We start from the raw sequence: 16,312 nt of genomic DNA, 5'->3' as shown, positions 1-16,312 counted from the left end.
TAAAATATACCAACATTTTAATGACTGATGATTAACATGCTGTAATACACAGTTCAAAATTAAAGGCTCAAATGCTGTAAATGAGAGGTTAAGCTCCCCCTGGCGGTTTTACAAGGCGACGCCGGATAGTTTCCGGCAGAGCGTGAAATGATACGTGACACCACGTGATACCGGGTGACACCGCGACACGCCCACCGGGGTATGCCGCAAAATACCTCACCCATTTTGAATGGCTGCATTTGTACTTTTATTGATCCCGTGAGGGAAATAAAGTAAATCATTTTCATTTTAGGAAATTATTAAATGCTTGGTTAAAAGCGAAGGAGATTGTCTGTTATAGTGGACATAAAAACAAGAGTTTGCTGGTATTATATCCTAGAAGACACAGACCGGCACCAGACCGGTAAAATGCCTGATGAACTAGGGATTGGACAGTTTCCAAGTGGTTGTACAATCGATGGAAATGTTCAAATAAATGTGCAAAAGAAATAAACAAAATAATCATTTATTTCTTTATCATATTGGCTAGCTAATGTCCTCTCTTTGCTAGTTAGTAGCTGTGATTCTGCGTTGGGTAGCAACGGGTGACTGTTCTCAGGCTGAAGATGTAAACAGCTTAATTTTCGTGTTAAATATTTTTTTTAAATTAAAATTCATTCTATACAGCAATCGCATATTTGGGTACCGTTTCATAAAACTTTCATGCTTAAAATGTTTAGGGAGAAATGGAAGACTGGTGTGTAGTTTTTCTTTAAACTGTCAAGACCACCCATACACAGTACAGTTTATGTACATACAGTAATGTTTATATTCCTAAATTAATATCGTTTATGACCTTCAGATGCGTTATGCTCCTCTTCTTTTTATGCTCAGCTACTAAAATTTCCCTTTAGTGGTAAAATTCCATATAAATATTTAAAACTAAGCGGATTAAAATGTGCACAGTAAAGACATTAAATGATTAAATCTTTTCACTACCAACCAATGCACCACGAGTGCCCCTGTTGGTCGTTTTGGCCAGCCAATCACTTACCGCGGTGCCCTCCGGTGCCCTGCGGTGGCTTGTGGGTAGGTTACTGTACCGCGGGTTTTTACCGTGCATTTTGAATGGCTACATCTGTATATTAACCCATATTCTCTTCCCACTATATTCATGGGCGTTTCAGTTTTCTTTCCACTATTGCCTAACTTACTTTGTCTCTCTCTAACTTGCGCCTCAATTTTCCACAACTCAAAACACTTCAAGTCGACTTTCTTATTTCCCTTCTTCTCTTTTTCCTTTAACTGTTCTTCTAGTTGTTGTATCTGCCTGGTACTAAAACTACCATTTTCTGGAAAACCTAACTTACTCCACGATGGAAGACACTTTATTCCCCTTTCTCCAAATTCTTTGTACATGTACTTCGCTGGACCACTCGGTCCTGTTTCCGTCTTCGAATTTTCATTTCCCATTTTTACCGATCGGTGCCTTACTTTAGAACCTTATCACGTTAACTACTCCGCAGAGCAAAAACCACATGTCTGTGTTAAGATAAGTTCTTTATGAGTCCCGGACTCATCAAACCCACGTGAGAACACCCTCACCGGCCTCCTCTTTCTCTGCAATAAAACCACAGAAAATATTCTTATAAATCGTTTTAAAACAAAAGTTCGTTAAAAGGATCACTTACTGACGTCAGACAGCCATGAATTCTCCAGACACGTCTCAGGATGGACAAACAGTTTATCCTCCGAGGTTCGTCCAATTTGCTAAAATTGTCTGGGCCAGGATGAAGTTTCAGCAGCCGTCCGCGCTCAGGTTAGTGTCCCATCTGGGGTGCCAATCTTGTTATTGAAATTTACCAATCAAGGAAGCCACAAGAGAGAGCTCTCACCTGAGTAAGGTCTTTATTTCAATATTGCAATATTGGGAGCCCTGTTGCCACTTTGCAAAGTGCAAACAGAGACTCAATTTGTTACAAGCAGTACAGGGTTTTTATAAGACGTTGCACTGTAAAAAAGCTCAGCGTTTTGTCCCTAAGACAAAACAGATTACATCATAAAGCAAGAGAAGAAGCACCACTGGATTTGTTATTCAAAGCTTATCAGTTACTTTCGGCTAATTCTAACGACCCAGATAGCATATATTGTTTTGGTACATTGTCTTCTAAAGTAACCTAAACAGTGCACTTTGTTGACGCACTGTTTACTAAAATTCTGCACGTACTGTAGCACAGCAATTACATCCTTGAAATATATTTTCTAAAAGCACCAATATTTTGTTTTTGCAAAGCTCTCTACATTTCAAGAATCAATTTACTTATTAGATTTCCACTTCAGAGAGCACAGACAATAGATTAGCATACTGTAGAGGAAAACAGTATAGGCATTGTTGATATGAGGACTTTTGAAACCAAATTTCCTAAATTTAATATGTGCTTTTCTATATTTATTGTCAATTGATTGTCCATAATATTGCTATTCTAAGCAAGGAGTGCTTCATCCTGCCTGCTGTGGGAACAGTTGGCTTATTCCTTCCCTGCCTCACCGAGGGCAGACCCTGCCAGGCCCTCATCGACACCGGTTCAACCATCACCCTGCTGCGTCCTGGTGTCCTGCCGTACACTTTGGAGCTGCAAGGGTGAAACACCCCTTCTACTTTGCCCCAGTCTGTGAGGACTGTATCCTGAGGTCGGACTGGTTGCTGAAGGTGGGTGGTTGCCTTGAACTGGGCATTAGGGACGGGTGCTGCGCCGGGGGTGGTGGGTGCCCTCCAGCGGCGAGGTCAGGTGGCAGTTTGTGGTGGGGCAGTTCTCCAAGCGGTGCACGGCCAGCTGGAGGCCTCCAAGCAGTGACCTCAGCACTGGAGGTCACCTGCCACCCCTGGCGCAGCACCCTATCCCTCACATCCAAGGCCTCCCACAGTGCACAGAGTGCCTTACAGACTTCGGATAGGGGCAAGCTTATCTCACCTTACTGGGAGTCAGCTCTGGCACACTCGCCCCGACACCCACAGCTCCGACAAGCCAAAGCGACGCCCACCGCTGCCACCTCCGCTTCCCGCTCCGGTCAACCCACACACCTCCCGCCCCACCCACTGCCCCACTCTCGCTTGCCCAAGTCAAGGCAACCACCCACCTGCTGCAACCAGTCCAACCCCAGGATACAGTCCTTACGGACTGGGGCAAGGTACTGTTTCACCCTCACAGGCCCAAAGTGCACGGTGAGCACCCTGGGGGTCCGGCTGCCTTGGTGCCCAGCAGGACACCAGGCCTGGCAGGGTGATGGTCGAACCAGTGTTGATGAGGGCTTGGCAGGGTCTGCCCTCGATGAGGCAGGGTAGAAATAAGCCCCGGCTGTGGCTAACCCTTTCCACGGCAGCCGACGGGGTGAAGTGCTCCTTCTGGCTTTCCGGAGTGGGGGTAGCATCGCTCAAGGGCGGCCTTCCCCCCTTTAGGTCGCCCCGCTCCTGTTTCCCGACGGTCTCCTGAATTGGGGCTCCAGCGCCCGGCACTCCCGTGCGATGTGCCTCCTCTCCCCACAGCGGTGGCAGATGACCAGCCGTCGTCGCTCCCCCAGCATCGCCGCGCTGGCCGTCTCCTCCTCCCCATCTGATTCCCTGTGCACCCCTCCGTTGGTGCCTACCGGTCTCCTCGAATACGGCATTAGCCTGCTCAGCCAGAGCCAGGGCCTGCTCCATAGGGACCGGAGCGGCCAGCATCAAGGGGCGCTGCACCTCAGTCGGCGCCAGGGCCCAGAGGAACGCCTGGAGCGCTATCTCCCGGTGGGCCTCCTCCGGGAGAGTAGGGTAACCCTGGCAGGCTAAGTGGGCCACGTCTGCAGCTGTTAACTTCACTGTTACCTGGATACCTCTTTATTTAGAACTTCTTCCCCCTGCCTGTCTGGCTTCTTTTAATCCTTCTGTGCCCGGATTGCAGCGGGTAAGATGTTTTTCCAAGAAAAAAAGAGAAATTAAAAAAAGAGAAATTTCACCAGAGCCTCTTCTCGAGTCTAATTTTTAGTTTAGAAGGATTCAAGCAGGATTTTAGATTTGAGATTATAGATGATTTTAGATGAAAGATAATTCCCTATTAATCAAACTTTAAGAGTATGTATCGGCTTGTCCCCCCTCCCGCCCCTCTCTGTGTACAGTAGAGCCTTCTGTCCTGGATGCTGGAGCCCCTACAGCTGTGTCTGGAGATAATCCAGGGTATCAGCTTCAACCACACGGCTGTGCAGCTTGTTCCTCTCTCCCGCCTCTCTGTGTACAGTAGGTTTTACAAGAACTCTAAACAGACAATACACACTAGCCAAATATTTGACGGAGATATCCAGACACAGCTGGATGAGCTCCACCAGCCAGGACAGGCAAATAAGATACACTCCACAGACATTCACAACAGCGACATATCATAAAACTTTTGCACATATTGTTAAATTATTACTTGTTTTTCAGGAAGTTAAAAAAACACTTGAATTACTTATCCAGTCTCTCGAAATAAAATTATTTTTCAAGCAATGCAACTAACGTCGGGCAACGTGTTCTTTTTAATCCAACATTGACAGCCACATCTTAAATCTTGTCAGTCAGCTCTTTTTTCTCTATTTGAATTGTGTCGATTCTAACAACTTGGGATAACAAGTGGTCTCAAATTCATCGAGCTCACAGAGCTTCAACAACAGATGACAACTTCTTTAGTCCTTCCTTAGTCTTCCTGAAATTGTCAGATTATGAGTGAATAAAAGCATTTTATTAAAAACACATTTGCGTTTGTTTGGGAGCTATATTATGTATTTTTCATATGTAAGATATAATGATGTGTTCCTGCTTACACATCGCATGACTTTAAAAGATAGAAAAACAGTTTTTGATTCACATTATCTGGCGAGCCTTGTTTTGTCAAAGGACAGCAAATAATTGTAAAGACCGCAAATGTATTAGCAAGGGTTAATTGCACTATGGACTGCACAAATACATTTAAAATAGTCTTCTTTAGGTGTGAGGGTAGGAATGGATCGCAGCAGGCATAATCAGCAAATAACAAGAAAACAAAGAACAGGGCAGGTGAGACGAGTATCCAGAGAGCCAGTGATCAGAAAAAGGAAACAATTGTTACGCCCGGGTTTTCGGCGCAATTTCTTTTAACTTGCTAATGCATCAGACACATTTCCTGGCGTATTGTGTTTTAAATAGAATAGGACTGTCTTTCCCTGGTATTAGCTCATCGGTATGGTGTACGTTTTATCTGTACCATAGTGTATAGAGGTACAGACTTCAAGCTGCACCACTGTATGGCTTTGGTAAGGAGAAGGACTTTGGCCAAAATCACGAAAGTCTGATAAAGACAGTCTCACGTTTGTGGACAGTCTGTCCACAAACAAAACATTCCTCTTAGACAAGAGGAATGTAAAAAAAACAATTACTTTTTGTCAATGAAAACCGGTGTGTGTGTCTCTCTCTGCTGGATGTCTCTCTCTCTCTCTGCTGAATGAATAAAAGCATTTTATTAAAAACACGTTTGCGTTTGTCTGGGTATTTACTTTATAATCTGTGGTCCTTTTAACTGTTTTTACATCTACTGTATTGCTTTGAGATGCCACTTTTAAAGGTGATATGTAAAATAAAGTTTTTTTATTATTGTTATAGAGAAACATGATCAGTTTTTCCCTGATTCAGAAAAAAGATCTAAAGTATACTAGTTTGTCACTCTGCTCATTCCCTCTTTGCTAAATGACTTTTCATACTAATCTGATCAATCTAACTGCCTCTTTTCTGTGCTTTCTCTATCCTTTAAAATAAACTATTATTCCACAATGCAGGGTATTACATGGCCAGTATCACAGGCCAGTTCACAGGTTTGCATGCATAATTTAATTTTGAAAGCCACTGAGACATCAGATACTACTGTTGTATTTATGAAAAGAAACAAAACAAAAAGCGTACTAATAACTGTGCCATCCTACTCCTTAGTTAATACAATTGATTATTTATAAACAGTTAACATTGTTAGGAAAATATTTTGAATTATATTTTACCCTGTTTTTTCTTTGGTTTTGTATTTAACTTATTATATGATAGTCAGATTTAATGTATATTTGAACTATGAAAATATGTTTTTACAAGGTGCGGGGGAAAGTGCAACAACTTATTGCTAAATTCAATATTATTGATTACTAATAGTTTATCCTAACACCTACCTTTCTTAATTAGATGTATTTAAAACAGTGAACTACTGTAAATATAACATAACTTTCAGAAAGACAATCGAAAATAGTTGTGTGGTGTTTGTATAGATGAAACGTTTCTAAAATGTATAATGTAACAAAATTAAAGACGATTAAAATCTGCGGAATTCACAGACACCAGTGGAACGAACAATTCTCCCAGATATCCAACTGTTGCCCATCACTCAAGAGAAGGAGGGGGGGTTGTACTTGCAATGCATCGGTATAGATGTGAAAGCCAGAGCCGACCACTATGCTGCCCTCGTGTTTGGGGTGCTTATCATTCTCAGTGCATAACAAGGAAGATTAATAAACATAAACATAATCTCATGGTTAGTCAAGTCTAGCCATGTGTGAGTCTAGTCTCACAGAGCTTCAACAACAGATGACAACTTGTGAGTTAGATTAAGAATGAATAAAAGCATTTCATTAATAACGTGTTTGAGTTTGTCTGGGTACTGACAAAGTAAAAAACAATTACTTTTTGACAATGAAGAACTGTGTGTGTGTGTCTCTCTCACTGCTGGCATTTGTAATCGTTTTTATTTTTAGATAAATTTTAGCAAAGTAATGTACCATAAAAGTATTGTGAGACATATTTGGGTTAACATGTTCAGTGTTCAGTGTGTGGTAATTTGTTTGGTGCGAGTGATGTTTTATTTAATCTCTGACCCAGGGAAAAGTGTGGTGTGGACGGTTGAGGAGAGAATCCAGGCTCGCGCTGTGTCCGTTATTCTTGATTCTTTTTTTCTTTTTCTGGTTTGGTTGGATAGTTTTTGTTTTATCAATAAAGTTTGATACAGAGCCAGTGAAAGCTCTGTTGTCCTTCACATGAATGCCTGAAACATTTTACCGAACAGCAACATACAGTTTACATAATGATGTTCCAAAATTATTAACATTAACATTATTAACGTAACATTATTATGCAGAAGACAAAGATAGTGATTTACATTGCATTGTGCATTGTGCTACTGTACTACAGTTTAAAATAATTAAAAGTCTAAACAGTATCAGCTTTATTTATGGGTTGTAATTTTTAAAAAGCATTCTATTTCTTCTTTTGCTTTTGCTTTTTCTGCATATATAACTTTGTTTCGTTCAGCCATTACTTTTAGCTTTTCCGTCAGGGATTTTTGCATCTCATTCCATTCCATTTTCTCCATAATATTCTGTTGAACTATCAAATATTCCTCAAAATAAACCCTTCTCTGTTTACATTTAGCCCATGTTCATACACTTTTCTACATTCCTGTTCAGACTAAATTCTGTCTGACAGTCCATATTTCTTTTTAAGTTTCACTTTGCATTAATCTAATTTCTTTTTTTTTTCTGACACCCAGTCAGACACAAATTTTTCTTCACACCAAACCATTTTCTCGTCTCCCACGTGCCCCGCGGAATCCCCCAGTCAAGACAAACTGATGAACTATCACAATTCGGGAACACAGGCCAGATTCCAAGTCCTGGCTTTAATAACACACTTGAATGGAGTTACCACCCTCGGCTCTTCTGCAAGTACATTTCGAGTTACTACCCTCATCCGTACTGCAGTCGTGTACCAGGATACAACACCTAGATTTTTCAGTGTATCGGGATACAACACCCAACCAGGATACAACACCTGGGTTTCCGCGTATCAGGATACAACACCCGACCAGGATACAACACCTGGATTTTTCCGCGTATCGGGATACAACCCCAGACCGGGATACAACACCTGGGTTTCCAGGTATCAGGATATAACACCCGACCAGGATACAACACCTGGATTTTTCCGCGTATCGGGATACAACACCCGACCAGGATACAACACCTGGATTTTTCCACACGGGCAGGACGACACGCTATTCCTTCAGCAATTCTCTTTTTTTCTAACCCACCATCACAAAACAGGTGTCTACAAACACATACACCATAAACACATTTTTCTTCTGTACTCGCTTCAGCTTCAGAAAAAACCCTTGACAGCAACATGGAGAGGAGAAGGGACTTTTTAGAAAAGAGGAGTCCTTACCTCTTTTTAGAAGCGGCAGCCTAGCTTTTCTTCTCCACCTCTCTGTCAGAGTTCCCTCAGCTGGGAGTACCCTACTTGCAGTGCCAAATTGTAGTGTCAAACAAATGACAAAGTTCAGGTGTCTGTGAAGCAGAAGTCCCTTTATTCATATGCATATGGAAGTCCGGCTTGTAACCACCAGACTTAAGAAATAGTAGCTGAAGATGGTCCTTTATACCTTAAAACACAAAGAGTTACTATGACATATTCTAAACAAATGATAAAACAGCAACACCTGCCAATTAATTATATAAGTTGCAGACTAATTAGCAGTTAGTTCTTTTCATGTTCTGGGCGTATACCCAGCTTACCAAATACATGCCCCTTATCTTACTGACCAAGGACAGGCAGCATCTTTATATATATTTGAGCACAAAGCCTACTTCAAGCCACTAGACTGCATAGTTTGCAAAAAACATACAAAAACACGAAAATTATATTATTGTCTCACTTCCCGGGCATCTGTCTTATCTCTTCATTCTTCACAAGTTATTAAATATACTGCACTTCACCCTTTCTTAAAGGAGTCTGCCAAATGGCTTATGTAGAGAAAGTTAAGAACAGACGTGGTTTTCTCTGCAGAGACCCCTAGTAGTAAATTAGAAATGTGAAACCAACCAAAGTATGGCCTGAAATAGAACCCACATCCCTTGCTTTGATTAGGGTGCAAACATCACTATTCATCCATGGTTTCTGGTTAGGAAAAGCTCTTATTTCTTTTGTGAGTGTGACATCGCCAGCACATTTCCTGATGTAGCTAGTGATTGACGATGCATATTCCTGTATGTCGGTGTATAATCCCTGTGTGGCTGCCTCTTTAAAAACATTCCAGTCAGTGCAGTCAAAACAGTCCTGCAGGATTGATTCGGCTCCTTCAGGCCACACTTTCACTGTCTTGACCACTGGTTTCACTTTTCTGTAGTATCTGTTAGCCACAATGAGCAGTAAAGTTTCTTTTCAAAAGTTTTTTTTTTACAAAATAGTATAGACCTTTTCAGCAAGTCATAGTTTTCTTTTACTTCTGTAGTGTTACAAAATGCATTACCTTTCTTTTTTTTGTTAGCATTCTTCAAATCTAAATAGTGTTGCAGTAGGTAGTGTCCTTCAAATCTGCAATGATTTAATTCCCCATAAAAAGTTTGGATGACTGGTTGAATAAATTTCTAATTGCCTTAAAACCCCATGATTCAAATGGCCACACAATAACATAATTTATGTTATATTTTTATATAAAAAATGTATTTCTGTTCTCCAGTGCCTAAATAAAGTTTGTTCTTTGCTCTACACATGCCTTGCTAACTTTTCAAATCTCTTTTGAAAGAGAAACTAAACTTCTTGATATTGTAGCTCCCTCGCCAAGTGGTGAGGAGGAAGTGCACCTAGGTGCTGAGGGTACCGCAGGCTGGGGGGAGTCCAAAGGCCCGTAAGATGACCAGCAGCTGACCCTGACCCTGCTCATGCAAATAGACCTGTGTTAGTTTAAGTGTTCTTTGAAGCTTAGTAAGTGTGTAGAGTCTATTAACAAGTTACCACTGTAGAGGTTTGATGGGTTTACTGAGACAATTATTAATTGTAGCAGTAATCACGAGGTTGTTCGTTGTGGCTTTTAGAAAATCAATCGTCAGAACAACTAACAACGCACACACGGGTTCAATACACGAGATACATTTATTAATATAAATTGTGCACCAAACATATACTAGTCTGCCTGGATATGAGCGGCAGACCTTACTACGAGGGTTATCAATATACAAGGTATATAATCTCAAAGAGATGCAAACACAAAGAGATACACAACAGAGAATATATGTCAATATATATCGTTCGTTTCCAAATCGCTAATCAGTGTTATTACCCACTCTTATTCTAACCTCGGAAGTAAAAACATTACTCATGAATTAAATTGATAACAACTAGTGTTGAGGTACAATTGAATTCTCGAGACGCAATGTAGAATATTGGGTTTACTAATCCACTGTGTATGGATTTGGAATTTCCCGGCACGAACACCAAACCAGCTGACAGGCTCTGTTGCAGCCTCTGTTCCAGCGGTTGTCCAATGGGCGTTGTCCCGGCGTCCTCTGGCTACCAGCCAACCAGTCGAGGTCCAGCTCGGAGTAGGACGGGCGGAGGAATCTGACTGCGGCACGCAGGGCAGTCGTTGCTCCAAGGGGATCTACCAGCAGTCCGGCTGGCTAGTAGAAAGTCTCTATGCACAGAGTGTGACCGCGAGTCCTCACAAGTCACTCTTTTGCCCGAGAAGAAGCTGGTTCGTGCCTGGTCCAGCGCTGCTTCTGAATAAGCTATTCAGGTTCTCGACGAAGGTCCAACTGTAGGCTGCCGTTGATCAAGCGGAGCATTCACGTTGGTAGAATTCTGAGTATGTACGGGATCCTCGGCCTCGCGCTTAGAAAAAGTCCAAGTCCCTTTGCAGACAACAGCAGTTGTCACGTGATTGTCTCTGAGGATGTGCGAAAGGAGAGCCCCGATCTGAGCTTGTGCTCCCTTTTTGACCAAGACACAGATGTGTGCTGATTGGTTGAGAGTTTGGCGGGCATTGGAGACCCACGTGGTGTTACCACGCCCTGCCAGTCCCTGATTGGTTGATCAAGGTGAGATATAAGTCACTTACTCTTAACACTTAGGAATGCAGTCCAGATGTCCATTCGGCACTCCCTAGACAGCTAGGCGCCAATGGATGACCATTGATCATGATAGCCAGACTTAGCTAAGTGCATCCCCATCTGGGAGCTATCCCTTATCAAAAGAAAACATCTTAAATCAGCCTGCATGAATACTTTCTCTGTGGCTGCACCACAGAGATGGAGGGTGAGATGGGGCCTCATTTAGGAAAGCATACCAACACTTAATTCTGTCTTATTAAGAAGCATTGCCGCTACACCACCATAAACCTGTACGTGTTCCATCGAACTCCTAATGTATTTGTAAAGCCTGTGGTGGGTCTTCTTGTAAAGGAGAATAAAAGCTGGTGCTTGTGTGCCTACATTGTCTCTGCTTGTCCTTTGGTCTGCACGAATCCATAAGCATTACAATATACTCAAAATACACCCAAATTAAACCCACCCTCTTCAAAGTATTAAAGCACTCTAAGTTCTTCAAAATACATATGTAGTGTGCTCTCATGAGGCACCAGTTCTGTAGGGGTTTGGGCATTTAATGGGGCAATTTTTAATTGTAGCAGTAAGTCACAAAATAATTATTTTAATGGCTTAGAATCCAATCAGGCAGCATAACTCAAACAACGCACACACACAGGTACTAATACACAAGAATACAGTTATTAATACATAAAATGCATGTAAACCTAACAGATCTTATCGTGAGGGTTAGCAGAATACAAAAGGTATATATTCATTCAGTTACGAAGAGTTGCACATATCAAGAGGACATACGTTCGGTATATCATTCATTTAGACCGTTTCGTAATTTAACTTGGTTACAACTTCTACATTAGATACTCAAAACAATTACATAACTCTTAGGAATTAAATTGATATCAACTGGTTGGGATAACAATTGAATTCTCGAGCAGTAATGCAGTTGTAGTGTGCTCTCTGAAGGCACCAGTTCTGTAGGATTTGGGCATTTACTGGGACAATTATTAATTGTAGCAGTAAATCACAAAATGATTCTTTTAATGGCTTTAGAATCCAACCTTGCAATATAACTCAAACAACGCACACACACAGGTACTAATACACGAGGATACATTATTAATACATAGAATATGCACATAAACCTAACAGTTCTTATCGAGAGGGTTATCAGAATACAAAAGGTATCTATTCAGTCAGTTTCAAAGTGTTACACATATCAAGAGGACATACGTTCAGTATATCATTCATTTAGACCGTTTCGTAAATGAACTTGGTTATAACTTCTACATTTGATACTCAAAACAAGTACATAACTCTTAGGAATCAAATTGATATCAACTGGTTGGGATAACAATTGAATTCTCGAGCAGTAATGCAGTGAAGTTGAATACTCATCCAATCTCTGGGGATTCAGATCTCCTGCAGGCACAAAGAAACAGTTTCAGGCTGTTGCTGTCCAATCCGCACTCTCTGGCTAGGTGCCAGGCTGTGCTGTGCGGTTTGCAACGGTGTGCTGCAGATGCTCACTGACCGGCTAGTTAGTGTTGGCTTTAACTAGCAAAGTTTGTGCACAGGAGAAAAGTCTGTAGGTCCCAGCAGGTCAGGAACAGGACCGGTTCATTACTGATGAAGCTAGTTCTGAATACTGGTTCAGCTGTCCACAGTTCCAACCTGTTCATGAGGCCTGCTGCTGGTGCTAACCTCGGGTGAATCCTCTGGTTACTCTCTGGCAACCTCTGCTCTAGACTCTTAGAACAAAGGAAAGTTCTGGCACTCGGACACACTGGCTGTTCCGTGGTTGTCCGGGCTGAGTCTCAGGATGGTCAGGAGGTGCGCTGCGAGAATATCCTGCCCTTGGGAGCCTTCTGCTCCTGGGCCATCCTGCCCTGGAATTGTTCTTTCCCTGGAATTCTCCCTTAGAATAGTTCTCTGGGAGCTCTGTGTTGCCTGTTTTTACCTGGAGGAACTTCAGCTTGTTCATTGGCTGAAAGTTTCATGGGCAGCAGAGATCCACATGGGTTACTCGGCCCTACCAGTCCCTGATTGGTTGATCAAGGTGAGATATGAGTCACTTACCCCTGACACCTAGGAATGCAGTCCAGATGTCCATCTGGCACTCCCTAGACAGATAGGCGCCAGTGGATGACCTCTGATCATGACAGCCAGGCTTGTCTAAGCGCATCCCCATTTGGGAGCTGTCCCTTATCAAAATAAATCTTAAATCAGCCTGCATGAATAGCTTCTCTGTGGCTGCACCACAGAGATGAAGAGAGAGATGGGTCCTCACTGGCAAGGGAGCAGAAAACTTAATTCCTGTATTTTAATAAGCCTTGCCGCTACACATACCTCGGAATTATGCTTGTGTTTGACAAGGATTGTGTCCAGAGCCTGTCTCTTAATAGGAACATGTAAAACAGCTCTGCTTCTGGATTATAACTTTGCCTTTGAGTGGTTATAGTAGTTTGTTATTTAGTCGATCTGACATTTCTTGCCAGTGGTAATTGAAAAGACACCAGGTGCCACATTTTGCAGGTCATATCTTTCAGTCTCATTCTTACAGCTGGCATGTTAATAATATCTGATACAGTAACACTGTGATAATGTGTAAGTTCTTTACAACAACACAATTGCTTGCTTGACCAGATGTCTGTATCTTTATCCACTACTAGGGAATACAGCTCTTTACTAATGTCTTCAAGGAATTCCTCATTAGCTACTAGCATAATGATTGTCATTATGAGTGCTGAGCATTTTCCAAAATTCTTCTTTGCATCATGTTCCCATCTATGCATCCCAGGTGTCATAAATCATTGTGAGGCTGCTGCAATGGCAAACAGCATGGGATCCTACAGTAGATTATATTTTTTAAAACAGAATTATAATTTGCACATATTTAAAACCAGTGTCAAAGTTTTTAACAATTATAATTGCTTACACTTATATAGCTTTTTCTGGAGACTCCAATCAAAGTGCGTTACAGGTAATCGGGACTCCCCTCCACCACCACCAAAGTGCAGCATCCACCTGGATGATGCAATGGTACTCATAGTGTTCCAGAACACTCACCACACATCAGCTATCAGTGGGGAGGAGAGCAGAGTAATGAAGCCAATTCATAGATGGGGATTATTAGGAGGCCATGATTGGTAAGTGCCAATGGGAAATTTGGCCAGGATGGCAGGGTTACACCCCTTCTCTTTGTGAGAAATGCCCTGGAATTATTTAATGACCACACAGAGTCAGGACCTCAGTTTTACATCTCATCCGAAGGATGACGCCTGTTTACAATATAGTGTCCCCGTCACTATACTGGGACATTAGGACCCACATGGACCACAGGGTGAGCACCCCCTACTGGCCCCACTAACACCTCTTCCAGCAGCAACCATAGTTTCCCATGAGGTCTCTCATACAGGTACTGACCAGGCTCACAGCTGCTTAGCTTCAGTGGACTGCCAGTTGTCGGTTGCAGAGTGATATGGTTGCTAGCCTTATATTTATATTTTACCTTTGAAAAGAAGATTTCAGTTACTTATCAATGTTTATGTATCAAATGGACAACAATACAGTGTGCAGCAGTAGTTGCTGGCAATGAAATGTCTTTTCTACAAGCTTACCGGATGGGTGATAAGGATCACAAAATTAAAGTTACAAAATAAGGTTTCATAATAATAAATAATAGTGCAATAAGAAATTGAATAAAATAAACTCAGACAAAACTCAATATAAATAGAGCTGCTATGTGTCCAGGGTGTATGCAATATATTTTATCAAAGTAGTGCAATAAGTCAAATACAATGAAAACTGTATGTTCATGTTGCCATTATGGGTGATTTGCTAAAGAAACTGCAGGTTGGTTATTTAGCAGTCTTGTTGCCTGGAGGTAGAAGCTGTTCCTTAATCTGTTGGACCTTGACTGGTTGCTTCGGTTCTGATTACCGGACGGTAGAAAATAAAACAGTTTGTTACTGGGGTCCTTGAGAATGGACCTGGATTTCTTAAGACATCTAGCTGAGTAGATATCCTAGATGTTTGGTACCTCACAGCCAGTAATTAGCTGCACTAACTTCACCAACCTCTGCAGTACAATCCCAGACAGAGCAGTTCCCATACCAGGTGGTGATGCAACCACTCACGATATTCTCAATAGTGCACCTGTAGAAGCTAGACTGGATGGATATGTGATGGCAAGCTGAAATTCTTTAGCCTGCGGAGAAAGAATAGGTGCTACTGTACTGTTTTGACCAAGATGTTGGTGTGGTGGGTCTAGGTTAAGTCCTCTGTGATGTTAACTCCCAGGAACTTAAAACTGCTAACCCTCTCCACTGCAGTCCACTATTTATATCCATTGATATAAATAGGTATGTGATCTCCTCCCTGGTGTTTCCTAGAATCCACAATCATCTCCTTAGTCTCACTGATGTTCAGAGAGGTTGTTCTCCTGGCACCATGCTGCCAGGGTGTTACAGACCACACGCTGGTACATGTGGTTTTGTTGTTATGTTCCCCACTGCTGATTTTAATTGTTCTCCCTCCCCCATTGGCCCACTATTACACCACTGTTTCCATATGACATCATCATCAATCAGCTTCTCAGCCAATCAGAGTGCATCTTTTTCAGTATAAAACAAGGGGGCTTTCAGAAGGAAGAGGCTTTTGTTTGACTTTGGTTCTGCTTGGCTTTTGTTTTCGCTTCGCTACTGGTTTTGCTTTGGCTTTGTTGGTTTGTTGTTTTGCTTTGTGTGTGTGCGCATTTTTGTACAGCTTTGGCTTTGTTGTTTTGTTCGTTTCAGTTAGTCTCTTTGTACTTTCATTTGTTTGTGTTTCGCCATTACTTTGCCCAAACTTGTTATTGTATCAACCTCTGTGTTACTTATCTACTTGTCTCGTTTGTATTCATAGTTCACTTGTGTATTTGTGTGAACTTTTGTGTATAGAGTTAGTTTAGGTTGTTGGGTACATTTTGAACACACAAAGTTGATTCTTGTATAAGTCACACTAGTTTAGTACAGGTGAGTGCCGTTTGTCTTGGTTTTGGGTAGTCAGTGGAGGTTAGCTAGGGTTTTGAAGACGCCGAAGACCGTGTGTTTCGGGTTTTCTTTTGTAGTTAGGTTAGCTTTCCCTCACTTTACTAGCCAGCTCCATTTTGTTTTTTATTTTATTTTCTTTGGCACCACTCTAGTTCCCTTACCCTGTGTGTTATTGTGTTTTATTTCATACTAGTCACTTATTCAACTTAAAATAATAACTTTTGCACTGACCCTTGTTATCACGCTTCCTAAGTCCCTCACTATAACCTACCTGCTTCCAAAAATTCTTAAATGTTACACCCTTTTACCCCTAGACAATTGGGGTCGTAACACTTTTGGGGGCTCGTCCAGGACATCTAATTCCTGTCCTAAGGATTTATTTTTGTGTTGCAGAATTTTGGTGT

The sequence above is a fragment of the Lepisosteus oculatus genome, chromosome 13 (genome assembly GCF_040954835.1).
Source record: "Lepisosteus oculatus isolate fLepOcu1 chromosome 13, fLepOcu1.hap2, whole genome shotgun sequence".
Classification (NCBI taxonomy): Eukaryota; Metazoa; Chordata; class Actinopteri; order Semionotiformes; family Lepisosteidae; genus Lepisosteus; species Lepisosteus oculatus.
The sequence above is the reverse complement of the archived record's forward strand: the minus strand, read 5'-3'. Positions refer to the sequence as shown.